Source organism: Cotesia glomerata, linkage group LG5, assembly GCF_020080835.1.
Source record: "Cotesia glomerata isolate CgM1 linkage group LG5, MPM_Cglom_v2.3, whole genome shotgun sequence".
Lineage (NCBI taxonomy): Eukaryota > Metazoa > Arthropoda > Insecta > Hymenoptera > Braconidae > Cotesia > Cotesia glomerata.
In genome coordinates, this window is record NC_058162.1 from 6978278 (window position 1) to 6992977 (window position 14700).

The following is a 14700-nucleotide window of genomic DNA, read 5'->3' on the forward strand; positions in this document are numbered from 1 at the left end:
TGTTTCAATGACTTAATATTCGTATAAATGAAAGCGACACTCGTGGCTATTTTAATAAACATATATTAGTATTTAATTTATTAAATACTAATAAAATTTTATTCATATGAAATATAATTTTATTAATATTAACTAAGTTTTTTTTTCAAGTCCAAATAAACTTTTTTATTACTATTAAATAAAATTGTCTCTCAGTGTACAAAATTTACTGGGCTCTTTGGTGAAAATTAATCTAAGTAACCGTATTATCCACCGATTTTGAGGAGGCGCTGCAATCGCTCTCGACTTATGAGCTGTATAAAAAATTATACGTAACACAGTGACCAGTTGTTATTTAATTACACTTAATTCTAACAGAGTTTTATTCAAATATTATTCTAATAAAATTTTATACAATTAGTTAAATATTATATGTAAAACTGTACTTTAATGACATTCGTTATTTTTTTTTTACTATAAGCTATGATTCAAACTGAATATTAAAATTTTCCATGATTCTGGAATTCAATAATAGCACCATTTTCCGAATCTTCATTTTTTTTAGTTCACATAATTATAACATAAATCTTTTAAAAATTACATTATACAACACGCAACTGTAAATTTAAATAACAGAAAAAAAAAAATTTTTTTTTCAAAGCTTTCTTGCTCATAATTTTCTTCATAAAAGGTAAAACTGTCTCTATGCTGGTAAACTGTTGTAAGCTATAAAAAGCAATATAAATACAGCAAGCACCCACATTACGCAATGCTAATACGATTCAAAGAAGAATAAGAATTCATGCGAAGTCAAAAAAAAAATAACAAAAAACTCGTTATATTGTTTGTCCGACAAAACGTCAACATATTGTTGAATTGATATTGATGTAATACACGTAATAACACCCGACTCTTCTTTATAAGAGCGTTTGTACATTAAGTCGAGGTCACAAGTGTTTTCGCAACATTTTTTGGATGAAGATGAATTGTTATTTTTTTTTATAATTATCTGATAATATGTAATTGATATAAAATTATAGTAAATAAATTAATTTTGACAAAATAAAATAATGTTCATGTATTTGAAATCAAATATTAATGCTTAGAGGTTTAATGTGAATGAATAGAATGGCGTAATTCGATGCCATGGCCGGCAGCTAGTTGACCTGGAGGTGAAAGGTGTTCACTTTTGCTCACTACAATAAATTTATAAATTAATCTTTTTACCTGAATATTGCCTCTATTTCGTTTGAAATTGAATCTGTTTTGTGTATTTATCAGTCGTTAATTAATTGTGATGTCTTAATTTAATTTTATTTTAATTAATTAATTAACCATCCTTTGATGGTTTTTTAAAAATATATTTTTCGTTATAAATTTTTCTTTTTTAGTCAATTGATTTTTAATTTGTTAGGATTGATTATTTATTAGCTTAAAAGTTATATAAATGACAGCAATAGAAAAAATTTGAATCGTTTCACTATTTTCAAGTTTAAAAATTCGAACATTGTTTTAAAATAGTTCTCCAATACTTTTGAGTATCGTAAAACTACGATTTCTTTTGAACGCGTTGTTCAATTTTATTTTCATTTTTTGACGGTGTTTCATACACTTCATTAAGCACAAAAAAAATTTGTAAGGTATAAAAAACCGATTGGACTAGTAATTTAAAAGTTCATCTCAAAATAACTTAAGAAATTTTTAACTTCCCGCTAAGAAAATTGAAAATTTTCAAAAATCGGGAAGTTATTGGTTTCACCCCGTTTTTCGAAAATCGAGTTTTCAACGGATGTTGACGTTTTAAGGTCCTATGAAGCCTCTCCGAATGTTTCCGCGATGATGTCCGTACGTCTGTATGTGTGTGTGTGTCTGTGTGTGTGTGTGTACGGCCATATGTAAACCTCTCATAACTTTTGAACGGCTTGACTGATTTTATCGCAGTTGGCACTATTCGAAAGGGCTTGACTAAACTTAGATTTTGATAATTTGGATCGATTCGAACCAGTAGATTTTGAGAAATCTCAAAAAAACTGCAAAAAAAAATTTTTTCGAATGTGGTTTTTTTGGAATAACTTTTAAAAGGCTTGACCAATCAATTCCAAAAACTAATCAGCTCTTAACGTAAAAAAACACGTCGATTGCCACCAGCCGGTCGAAATCGGTTAATTCGATCGTGAGTTATCGTTAACGAAAAAAATCGAAAAATCGTTTTTTGGGAATTACTTTGAAATTCCTTGTTCGATCAATTTAAACTTAAAAGTTCTTTATGAAGCTTTAAAAACTGAGTTAAATGCCACCAATCACGTAAAAATCGGTTCATTCATTCAAAAGTTATTGCAGTTTAAAAATTCGAAAAATAGTGTTTTATTCAACTTATAGCAGATTTTTAAGCTCGGAGAGCTCAAAATGATACGAAAATTATATTTTTGAGCTCGATGAGCTCAAAAACGTAATAAGTGTAGGTTTGTGCACTTAAGTATGAAATGAGCGGGAAGTTGCAGGGATGGCCTTTAGGGTCAACCGTTTTTCTAATTTTTTTTTTGGTATTTATATTTCTTGAATGTCTTCGAAACGTTTCAGTACACAGAAAAAAAAATGTCTTACACCAAGAAAATTTTAAGCAAGACAACAGTTATTTTGGAGCAAGACGAAATTTTGTTAGCTCAAGGAACTTTAACTTTATTCAAGAATTTTTCAATCTTCCTTAATATTTTCTTGAGCCAAGAAAATTTGCCCTCCAGTCAAGAATTTTTAACTTCCCGCTAAGAAAATTGAAAATTTTCAAAAATCGGGAAGTTATTGGTTTTACCCCATTTTTCGAAAATCAAGTTTCCATCAGATTTCGACGTTTTGAGGTCCTAGGAATCAACTCCAAAAACTTATCAGCTCTTAATATAAAAAAATCACGTCGATCACTGCTAATCCTGTCAAAATCGGTTGATTTGTTCGAGAGATATCGTGCAGGAAAGAAAACCCAAGAAAGTGTTTTTTTGGAATTACTCCGAAATTTTTAGTTTGACCAATTTAAACTTGAAGATTCTTCATGAAGCTTAAGAAACTGCGTCGAATGCCACCGACCGCATGAAAATCGGTTCATTGATTCAAAAGTTATTGCGATTTGAAAATTCAAAAAATAGTAATTTATCAAACTGCTATCAAATTTTTGAACTCAAAGAGCTCAATAGCATACAAAAGCTATTTTTTGAGCTCGGAGAGCTCAAAATAACATACAAATTATATTTATGAGCTCGAAGAGCTCAAAAACGTCATAAGTGCAATTTCAAGCGTTTAGGTATAGAGTTGGCGGGAAGTTGCAGGGATGGCCTTCAGGGTCAACCGTTTTCCTATTTTTTGTTTTCAATTTTCTACTCCGTTGATTGCGTTTAAAATTAAATAACATATAAATTTCAATAAATTTTATTAAATGTCATGTTGTGTGTTTCGATCGGTTGTAAACTCAATAATTTTCTATTTTTCAAAATTATTAATTTTTAAAACAAAAAATATTAAAAATCAACACTAAAATGCTTTTTATTAATTGATAATAAGAAGCATCAAAACCGATAACAAAGTCTCGCCATTTTTCCGTCAACTGACGGTGGCGTCATTTACTAAAAGAAAAAAGGCGGTAAATTTTAGAAGTTTAAAAAAATTAAATTTGTTATTTTTTAGTTATGAATCGATAAAATCTGACTATTAGAAATGAACGATTTAAATTCTTGTTAAGGTGATTAAAAATATTAATTTATTAAATTAATAATTCGACGATAAAATCATACAGTGAAATATCAGTTACTAATTAAAATTTTCAATACACAGTTATAATTACGATGAAAATTAAATTGAAATATTATTGCATGAAGATGAAATTTATTAATAATTAAATTATACAGCAGATTGTTAAAAATTATTGAGAGTATATAAATTAAAAATAATTATCAGAAAGGTATAATTATAATGATAATAGTAGTTATTGATTTAACAGCTTACCGTAGTTAGTTTACGTGTAATAATTCATGTTTTATTAACCCGTTAAGTTTATAAAGTCGTTTAATATTAATAAACGTACAGAAGATATTTTGTAACATTAGTACGCAATGATATAATTTTATGAGTCATTAATATTTAAGTAAGAAATACAAAATACACATAATAACAGGGAACTTATTATTACAGGCATCAATAGGTACGACATGAATTTTTAATTTTTAAATAAAGTACTTGAAAGTTTTAGCGATAAAAAGTTATGTAAAAGTTAAGAAAGATATAAAATAAAGCATACAAGCGTCAGTAAGAAATCTGATTACAAAATCTTGAAAAATGCAACGGAAACTATCTTGTGAAAAGTTTATTCGAGAAACGGGAATAAATTATTGGTATAGATAACTTGGATTGTCGATCTGGATATTATATATCTTCAAGGAAACATAAATAAATATAACTTCATTCTCTGGATATACTGGACTGAAATTGTCCGATAAGAAAATAATCCCACTTTTTTTCACACTTGAAAAAAAAAATTTTGCTTATAAAATATTCTTGACTTCAATTTTTTCTATACATTTTTTTTTATCAAAAAATGACTACCAATTTATCGAAAAAGGTGAATAAAAATCTCGTTATTTAATCATTTTAAAAAAATAATAATGATAAATAAATACAAATATAAATATGAATATAAATACAAATAAGCGGATTATACTGGGGTTTTATACAAAATATATAGCGTAAGCTAAATTCGATTTCCGTGGTTGCCCACTGTCGTATCGAATCGAAATGCCGCGAATCATCCGATAGTATGATATCGAGATCGCATATCGCGTGACCTGAAACCGTGACGCGTAAATACGAGCATCCGTCGTATAGCCGATTGAATTATTATTTCGGATCGATGGAACATGTATCTATATGTGAATGTTGTCCCTCTTCATCCCAACCCCTTAAACCAGGAAACAATGCAAAAACTCTTCGGCTATTCAGTTTCAAAGCTGAATCGCGTGTCCTGGAAATATAGTAAACGTTATTAGATTTCAAAGATTGTTAGCGTTTAGCTTTTTAATAATTAGTTATTGATTATTATTAGTATTTTTATTATTTTTTTTAGTATTAAATCCTTCTCAATTCTTTAATTTAACGTTATCTTTATTCGAAATTTTAATAAGATCATTTTAGCAAAAATTTTTGCAATATTTGGGATTTCTGTTAAATTAACGATAAAAGTTAAAATGTAAATTCACTGAAAAGTACAAAAAAACTTTCATAAAATATTGAAATTGCCGCTAAAAAATTGTTATTAAAATTTTCAATAAAAGTAACGTCTAATTATTGGCTTGCGAAGTCTATAATATTACAAAATTATGATTTAATATTTAAAGTTTACCAACCTTGAGAATAATAACAAATACTTAAATTAAAAAAAAAAAAAACAAAAAAAACAATGTAAATTAAATTTAGCAAAAATAATATTTACATTTACCCGGTAAGCATACACTCGTAAATTACCGTGACGACAACCCTCATCTGCTTACGTCAGCGTGAAACATATAACAATGATTAACGATGGGCCTTCGCTAATTACGTTCCGCGATATAGCAACATACATTTAGAGTTTAGTCGACAGATATGATACAAATGATGCAAAATGCATCTTGCATTAAACGGGCGCTGCAGCGCTGGGTAATATTTGCCGAAAATACCATTTGATAATTCCAGTCTATTGTATTGTAATTATTTAGATTGAAATGTCTGTACTCGGTTCTAAATTGTTGTGTGTTGGTATCAAAATGCAAATAATTTCTCGTAATGTATAATATGTTTTAATCACTAATAATTTGTATTTAAGTAAATTTTATTTGATTCAAGAATTTTTCTCTTAATTCAAGTTAATTTTTAACTTCCCGCTACGAAAATCGAAGATTTTCAAAAATCGGGAAGATATTGTTTTCACCCCGTTTTGCAAAAACCGAGTTTTCATCAGATCTCGACGTTTGAAGGTCACAGGAAGCTTCCCTGACTATCCCTGCGAGGTTGTCACGGTGTGTGTGTGTGTGTGTGTGTGTGTGTGTGTGTGTGTGTGTGTGTGTGTGTGTGTGTGTGTGTGTGTGTGTGTGTGTGTGTGTGTGTGTGAAGTATGTGAACCGCTTATAACTTTTGAACGGCTTGACCGATTTCATCGCGGTTGGTGCCATTCGAAAGGGCTTGACCAAACTTAGATTTTGAATACTATTTAGACCGATTCAGATCAATAGATTTTGATAAATCTTAAAAAAACTGAAAAAAAAAATTTTTTCAAATGTGGTTTTTTTGGAATAACTTTTAAACGGCTTGATGGTTCAATTCCAAAAACTAATCAGCTCTTAACCTCAAAAAACCACGTCGATCGCCACCAGTCCGGTCAAAATCGGTTGATTCGTTCGAGAGATATCGTGAACGAAAGAAAACCGAAAAAAGTGTTTTTCCGGAATAACTCCGAAATTTCTAGCGCGATCAATTCAAAATTTGAGATTCTTCGTGAGGCTTGAAAAACTGCGTCAAATGCTACCAACCGCGTGAAAATCGGTTTATTGATTCAAAAGTTATTGCGGTTTAAAAATTCAAAAAATAGTGTCATCAAATCCCTATCAGACTTTTGAGCTCGAAGAGCTCAAAAGCATAGGAAAACAATCTCTTTGAGCTTGGAGAGCTCAAAATAACCCATAAATCGTATTTTTGAGCTTGAAGAGCTCAAAAACGTCATTGGTGCAATTTTAAGCGCCTAAGTATGGAATTAGCGGGAAGTAGCAGGGATGGCCTTCAGGGTCAACCGTTTTCCTAATTTTTTTTCTGTGTAATAATAAAAAAATAATAATAATGAACGTACTAAAATTATTTATATAGTAATTAAATAAATTTTTTTAATTAAACAGAGTTGTCTCTAAAAATATAAAAATCAAATAATAATATTTTAGTCGTAAATTGGATGTTTCATTTCACGTGAAATTCACGTTTGAAAAAAGTTGAAATGCGAAAATAAAATGAAATAATTCCCATCAACTTGATATGAAAAATTATATGAGGATATAAAGTAATATTCTTAGGCTCAAGCTGCTCTGTTGGATTTATTCAAAGATCCGAGATCCTAGAGGGAAAAGTGAATGATAAAGTTGTCTTGTTGGAAAGCATGTGCCGAGAAATTCATAAAGAATTTATTTTCTGACCCTTATGTTACGGCGGATGACAGGAGAATTCTGTCAGCAGTTTTATGTCTGGCTTTAACTGGACATCATGCTTTTCAAGATATAAATGTCTTTAATATTAACATAAGCTTAAATATTTATAAAATTTTTTTCTTGGAAGATTACAAAAAGCGCCACACCCAACATAGATTGGTCAATTCCTTAGTAAAATTTTTGCTTACAATTATTATAGATTGCATGTAATTAAAATGATATACTGTACATTATTTTTTACTTTTAGGTTATTTAATAATTATTTATTATATTGGAATTTTTTCTAATAAAAATTGTTTTTATTTACGCTTTACAGTAATACTTAAACGCAACGATGATCTTCTGATGCTAGAAATGAAAACTTACAACTAACAGAAAAAAAATAACATCTTCAGTAATACCGCTGTTGTTTGTTAACGCGCCATCTGGAGTTTAAATTTTAATTTATCTGAAGAAAACATGTTTGTTGTTTATAAAATTAAATTGGACTGACTTGAAACCTCATACTTTTGAATAGAGCGTAACCAAAAAAGCTAGAATTGAAAAACAAAGAAAATAAAAATTTCGCAGCAATAAAGTCGGCTTTCTTTCTGCGAGTTTTCTTGGTTCAAAAATACTTTCCTTGAATTAAGTTAATTTTTTTTTCTGTATGTAGGTAAAAAAATAAGAAAAATTTTGTTATATCGCATTTATATCATAAAATACATCTAAATTTGTGACTTTTAATTTAAATTTAAAATTTATTTCACAAGCTTCCACTTATAATGATTAAAAATATCAAAAAGTCATAAAAAAAAAGTTTTTTATTCATAATTCGTAATTATTAACAACCACATAGTCACTGCAGGTTGCTAATCTAAATTAATTCAATTGTTACTATCAATTTCAATAACTCCACACTGCTACGAATCCTTTAATCAACCCTCTTATTGTTTCATCAAAGTATCTATTATACCGGAAAGTATTTTCTCCGGAATTTAATCGTTGTCATTAATTCGAATCATCGAGACTTTTCTTTCAATATCGCTAATTCGATTATGCAATTAAATAACTCAATAATACTTCCCCCAATAAAGACAGAAGAAAATTTAATTAATCGATAGTGTTTATTGTTAAGTTGCCTCAAAAATATTTATAAAAAATTCACAGGATGTAATTTGTTAGTGAAGTTATTGATCGAAGTGTGTTCGTCCCATTCCCATCCGATACCCGAAAAAAAAAAAAAAAAAAAACACTAAAATAAAACGCAGTAAATAATAAATAATTCTCACCATAAATATTCTCGGGGCTTTTAGGGCTCGGTTATTAATTGTATCTGTGTCGAATTAATATAACTCCAATCGATAGAATGTTCCTAACACTATTTTTTTAAGAACATATAATGTCATATTAGAGTGTATAAAAAAAAACCTACAATTTTTTTTTCTTCTTATTTTTTCAAATAATTTCAAAACTTTGTAAGGATGTCAAAAGAACAGGAGAAATATTTCTAAAATAGAAAATTTATATCTTATTCTACAAACGCTTATGGTGATACGAATTCTGAAAATTTTTGTGAAAAATTAAACGATCTACAAAAAAATTTTCTTATGATTTTTCGATAAATTTTTTTTTTGAAATTTACTCAAGGTTAAAGTTGAACAAATCCTAAATTTTCAGATTTTCTTTTATTTTTAGTGAAATTATTATTTTTGCACGACTCATGATGCGAAGCATCAGAGAGTGCTTTACGATCGAAAAATTTATCATTTTTATTATCGATAAAAATTTCTCATTTATAGTCAAAAATATTTAATTTTGACTTAAGAAAAAAACTCTGGAATTGCGTACCAAGTTTTCAATAAAATAGTGTAATAATCTTGAAAATTATAACCATTTAAAGCCTTACAAAATTTTTTAAGCATTGAAAAAAATAAATTTGTTTCTTTCAATTTTTTCCTTTGAAAATTTAATATAATTTTACGATCTCATAAATAATTTAATTTGAATATTTTGGGTATAAAAACAAAAACAAAAAATAAAATACGAAAAAAATTTTTCAATAATAAACAAATTCTCCAATAATTTTCAGCTGTATCGTAACTGAATTAATATTCCAAAGTATTCGTTAAATTAAATTAAATTTTCCAAGCGAGCAACGCACTTCAAAGAAAACCAGACTTTGGAGTCTGGTCCGACAATTACCGTAGCAAAAACTCATTATCGTTCTCCTCTAATGGTCTGCAATAAAAAAACTTTAAGTATTATTGTATTGCGCTTAATATTAAAAAAAGTGTAAAGTGTATTGTCATAAAAGATAAAAATAAAAAGAATATCTAAAGTTAAAAGACACTTGTCTTTATCAATTATCTAAAAGTTTACACGAGCTGACAAACTCTTTGTCCCAGATATTAACAAAACGACAACTACATACTGTTAGATGTAATCACCTTGACACATACACGCCGACTGCACAAACGTAAACGGACTCATGGATATATCGTCGTTCTGCAGCACAGTCATGTCATGTGCGATGTGCGATGTGCGATGCACGGAACCCAGCCTCCGGCCACTACTGGCAACTGATAATAAAAATTCAGGTTACCTATCTATTCTAACGTTACTCTACTCTGCTCTGAATAACAAATTTGCCTCCAGCTTTTATTTGCTAAATTACTACCGCCACGTTTTGTTTTTGCCGAAAGGATCTTGTACGATGCACATGCTACAACTAACACGGCATGAGACCGAAAAATTTACATTTTCCAATTATTTAAAACCTAAGTAGAAACAATTAACATCTCAAAAGTTAATTTGTTCAATTATTTGAAGCCGTTGTTTCGTTCAAATTTTTGTAGTTGTTAGTTATCGCATTACCGTTCATTTTTAAAATAAAAAAATAACCATTTTTCATAACCGAAAATATTGAAGAGCAAAGAAAAAATAAATTGTTTTACTGACTTTCAAAATCAAGTGGAAAAAGAAATAAAAATAGTTGAAAATCTATAAGTGCACGCCTTATAAATTTTATTTAAATTTAGAGAAAAAAATAAGTCATATTATTCACTTATTTGTATTACGTGGACAATTTAACAAATTGTGCTTTAAATTTAGATTGAAAAGTATTTTTGAGAAATTATCGCGCAAATTTTTATAGAACACAATTCAGTTGTCCTATTTCAAAATACAGTAACTTCAAAATTTTTTGTTCTTTCCGGTATTGTTGCAGTTTTTATTACATTTAGGTAAACAATTTTGTTTGGTTTATTTTTTTAGGGTAACTTTTACGTGTAAAACAAATTTTCTATAATTTTGGAGTGTTAACTTTTTCTCTGTAAGGCAGATTTGAGAAAGTCGCGCCAATGTCATTAACTATATTTGAAAATAGAACTTAATTGACAAAATGGTTTCTAGAGTTCTGATATCTTCTTAGAAACAGTAAAAAATTTTCTGATGGACACATGTGGACATACAGTAGCGCTCAAAAGTATTTTGACATTATGCGTTAGTTTTTTTCAACAATGTCAAAATACTTTGGAGCTACCAGTTTCCTAATATTTTAAAAATTAAACTTTCTTTTGTTATGAATAAGAACCATTTTGACACTATTCTGTAGATTATTCAAAAAATGTTAAAAAAATAAATGAATGATTATTGTATTTCATATTTATTTTTAATTAAACCATTAAATATATTTGTCAAAACACTTTAAAGCGCTACTGTATATGGACATATTAGAAAATTTAATATATATCCATAAATGATTTTCGAGCAAAAGTATTGTCAAAAATATCCAACAGAGGGCACATGGGCACATAAAAAAATTAGTAAAACGGTTCACCCTAAAGGCTATCCCTGCAACTTCCTGCTAATTCCATACCTGCACTGTAAATCCAAGTGTTTTAACAAAACACACATAAAGTTTTTTGTTCCTATCTTGAAGCATTGTAGTCACTTTTAAAACACTTCCACGTGTTTTAATTTCCTATGTTAAGTGCCCATTTGTAGTCACTTTTAAAACACTTGGATTTACAGTGTGGACACTTAAAATTGTGCTTATGACGTTTTTGAGATTTTTGAGCTCAAAATATAATTTATGTGATATTTTGAGCTCGCTGAGCTCAAAAAGATAGTATTTCTATGCATTTGAACTCTTCGAGCTCAAAAGTCTGATAGAAGTTTTATAGAACACTGTTTTTGGAATTTTCAAATCGCAATAACTTTTGAATGGATCAACCGATTTTCACGCGGTTGACGGCATTCGACGCAGTTTTATCAGCCTCATAAAGAATTTTCAGGTTTTAATTGATCGAACCAAAAATTTTGGAGTAATTCCGGAAAAACACTTTCTTCGGTTATCTTTCGTTCACGATATCTCTCGAACAAATCAACCGATTTCAACCAGCTTGGTGGCGATCGACGTGGTTTTTTATTGTCTAGAGCTGATTAGGTTTTTAAATCGATCGGTAAAGCCGTTGAAAAGTTATCCAAAAAAAACCACATTTGAAAAATTTTTTTTTTTTAGTTTTTTTAAGATTTCTCAAAATCTACTGATCCGAATCGGTCCAAATTATACTTGAAATCTAAGTTTAGCCAAGCCCTTTCAAATGGCACCAACCGCGATAAAATCGAATGAGCACGGAAAGATTAGAACCCGACTGGTTCGTGTTTTGCACCAGACTCACTCGTGTGCGGCGTCAGAGTGGTTATTATGCACGGATTCTGGTGCAGCACCTGACTGAGTCTGGTGCAGAACACCACTGGTAAGTGAGTCGTGTGCGCACACGACTCTTTCTGGTGCGCACACGACTCAGTCTGGTGTAAACTAATTTTTCTTCCATTTTTTCTTGCGCATGACTGAGTCTGGTGCAGAACACGAACCAGTCGGGTTCTAATCTTTCCGTGAGTCGTTCAAAAGTTATAAGCGGTTCACATACTTTCACACACACACACACACATACACACACACACACACACACACACACACACACACACATACCTGCAGCAGAGGAGAAACTGCTACCAGGCGCGTCTCCCCGTAGTGGATGGGAGAACGCTCGTTGTCTTTGGATGACGCTAAGTCTCTTAGTTGATGAGGTACAGAGGGTAGGAGCCAAATAAAATACGCTCCCGTGGACAAAACTCCCTTATAATGGGTTGGTCACACTAACTGACCTAGCAAGACGATCGTTCCCTGCTGTAACTCACTGGGAGTGTCCGGAACCCGTGTCGGTTATTTCCGACGATGCTGGCCACGGCTGATGTGAGCTTGCTCTGCCGAGGTGTAAGTTGCAGCAGTGGATCAGGAGCCAGCCACTTCGGGCTTTGATCAAGAAGTACGCAGTGAGTGTTAGAGATCGGAATCTTCACCGCCCCGAGCGAGTCTAGTCCGTCCGTGTATTCCGGGACTGGCTAAGTGTCGACTAGGCCTCAAGGAACTGGGGTAGGAGTACTATCTCCGAGGGTACACCCGTTCCTAGTTATGACAACCCGCTCCACTCCGTGCGATGCGCTGGTAAATAAAAAAAGTATGAGTAATTTACAGGAAACAGACAAGAGTGGAAACGGACTTCATGCCCAACAAGCAGCGATTGAAGCAAGCGCTGAAATGAAGAGAACGCAAGCGCTGGAGCGCCTTGAAAAGCTGACCATTGAGCTGCAAGAGTTTGTCCAAACAAAGGTCAATATCCACAAGGAGATAAAGACCAAGACAACCGGTGTAGTCAATGCTCTTGGAAGATTCAATAAACTGGACGAGGAATGGCAGTCATCACGACGACGCATTCAAAGTGAAGTTGAGACTGAAGAAGCAATGGACAGAAGAATATATGGCGAGGCTTTCGCCTACCTCCGAAGAGGCCGTTTCCTGGGCTCAAAAGAGCTATACACGCACGTATATTTGTCCTACCCTCACCATAACGAAAACACAGCCAAGATCGCGGACAAGGAAAAACCGTTGCTCTTGTGTTTATACACATTCATTGAACAGCTGCAAGAGTTGCGTACAATTGTAAGTGTGTGCAACTTTCATCGACTCCTCTGGCAATTCATTCCCTGTGGGTACATCGAGATGTACCCACAGAATATGAGCAGTATCCAGCGGGGACCACGGGGAGGCGGAGTCGATAGAAGACCATGTTGTTTGTGTAATATATTGTGTGTAAAATATGATTCTACGTGTAAGTGTTTGCGTGTGTGGGGTGCCCGGGCACTTGTGTTGTTTGTGGTCATTTTCCCTATCTTATTCTACGGCAGTCATCCAAAGCTTTATACTGTCCTCACAATTGTGTGGAGCATATCGCTTGTGCCTAGGCGCTCCGACTCTACCTAGGTGGATGTCTGTTGAGGCTCGTCCCTAGTCGCGTTTTCGTTAGCTAGTTGGGTTTGGAGTTTGCAGCATATTACTACTTTACCACATTCACCCCATATGTCCTTGAGCACCTCGCGTTGAGGCTCGTACTCATGGCATTCGAGCATTAAGTGCTCCACGTTGTCGACCCTCTCTCCTAACCCATTCTCCCTACACTCGTCGCAGAATTTACTATCCGTATGTTCGTACTTGAATTGGTATTCTCTAAAGCAACCGTGGCCGGTTAGGATTTGGGTCAGCCAGAAGTTAGGACTGATCCATTTGTTTGTTAGACGCTCTGCTACGTCTGGGAAGAAGACTTTAGTTTCGCGGCCGTTCTCTGATATATCTCATTGTTCTTGCCACCGACGTATGGTTTCAGTTCTAAGGGTTACAAGGCGATCCTCCGCATCTGGCTGCACGGTGACGTTTCCAAGGGTAGCCTGTTTGCCAATACGGAGGTTGTATCGCGCGCACCGTTCGTCTATTACGAGCTGAATGAGAACTGCACCCGCACTTTGAGGCCCTCGTCGAAGTGTACCCCTAAGTATCTAACGCTTGATTTGAATTTGACTTTGGAGTCTCCTATCATTATTTTTGGCGGTTTGTTATCGTACTTGGGCTTTCTCTGTCGTCCTTTTGCTTCATAGGGGTACGGGATCTTTTTGTCCTTACGCGGACCGCGATGCACAAATTCGTTCTTGAGGAAGATGGCTTCAGTCTTCGACTTCGACAGCTCGAGCTTTGCGGAACAGCACCATTCCAGTATCTTATCTACTACTACTTGACTATTACGCTCTATTTCTTTCCTTGAAGAGCCCTCTACTAAAACGAGCAAATCGTCAGCAAACGCAACAAATTTATTCCCGTGTTCTGTCAGTTCGAGTCTCTTGAGGAGATCGTCGAACATGATGTTCCAAAATAATGGTCCTAGCACTGATCCTTGAGGGCACCCTCGCGTCGGCGTTTTCGATTCGCTACCAAAGCCCCATGACAGCGCGACCGATCTGTCCTCAAAATAATTCCGAATTACCGCGTAAATGTTGCTAGGGCAGCCTCTGGCCTTGAGGCCCTCGAGTACTAACGGCCACTACACGTTGTCAAAAGCGCCAGAGATATTGAAGAGAAGTCCGACCACCAGTCTCTTCTCTGAAGAGTCTACAAATCGGCGCATCTCCACAATTG